This window comes from Balaenoptera physalus, assembly GCF_965194825.1.
Source record: "Balaenoptera physalus genome assembly, chromosome: 15".
NCBI classification, from domain to species: Eukaryota; Metazoa; Chordata; class Mammalia; order Artiodactyla; family Balaenopteridae; genus Balaenoptera; species Balaenoptera physalus.
The window spans coordinates 63,207,618-63,208,996 of NC_138894.1; positions in this window are offsets into that span (position 1 = coordinate 63,207,618).

Here is a 1,379-nt window from a genome sequence, read left to right on the forward strand (position 1 = left end):
TCAACAGATTTTGAAGGGATTTTAGATAGAGAACATAGGAAATAAATATAGCAGTGTTGAAATGAATAATCGACAAAATAGTTGTTTTGTGTTCTGCTGCCTGTGATGCTTCTAGAAGCCAGGCTCTTCACTCTGCTAGCAACTGCAAACTTTTCTCCACCCTCATATCCTATAACAAATCCATTTCCAAGCCCTGCTGAGTTCTTGGTCTCAGTGTTTCTCAGAAATAATCCTTCCTCATCTACAAAGATTTAGGGGTGGGGTTCCCATTCCTTGGTTGCAGAAGTGGCCTTCTCCTGAGGGCAAATGGCTCTTCCTGAGATAAAGTTGGTTCTATTATTAAAACCTTCAGGGATCCCATTAGCTTGTAGGATGAAATCTAAATTCTACAGTGGAGATCCCCATCCTTTCAGCCAAGCAAATGCATTAGCTTTTTTACGGACTTTAGTCCTCCACACCTGAGATTTTGCTACTCGGCAGGCTCTCCTCTTTCTCTCTACCAGCTTATGACCATCACCTCCTTTGATTCTGTCTTGAAACATTTCTTTCAGGATGTTTTCCTGGGTTAGTAGATATTTAGCAAGTAAACAACTTCGGTTTTTGAGTTTTTAATCACATTGAGTGCATTTAAGATAAATTATCCAAGTCTAGGGATAATATCCAAGTCTAGGGAAAAACAACTTATAGAGATTTTCATTCTTTAAGAAATCACCCAACAAGAAAATATATTCAATATCTTGAAAAAACCTTTAATGGAAAATAATCTGAAAAAATTATAGACATATTATCTATCTATATCTATATATAACTGAATCACTTTGCTGTACACTTGGAACATTGTAAATTAACTTTACTTCAGTTTAAAAAAAAAGGCACACAAAAAAATCACCCAGAGTGATTTTACTTTGTGAGGAGAGACCACTCCAATTTTTTGGTGTCTGCCTTTTCGCTAGGAATCCACATTAGAATAAGAGCAAAACGACTCTTGATGGTGACCTCTAGTGGGCAGGGGACAATCCTACGAAATTATGAAAAGTGAAGGGCAAAGTAAAACCTTTCCCAAGTAACCAGCTGGGTTTACTCTGAGGTCAAAAGACCGCATCCACTACATCCCACCCCACTCTTATTTTTTCTTCCAGTACTTGTTTTACATTTAACATAGCTTGCCTTACAACTCACCTGTTTCGCCTCTGGCGGGTACTGCGCGGGCAGGGCTGCCTGTATCGGGTGTCGTGTGAATTGCTGGGAGCAATTTAAAATAATCCCTGCCAAATGGAGCCCACTCCCAGAGCATTGAGCAGTGCCCCGGGCAATTCGCTCTGCAGAGCCTTAAAGGGCTCTTCAAGCTCCGAGGGCCGGTGCTGCAGCCGACTTGGAGG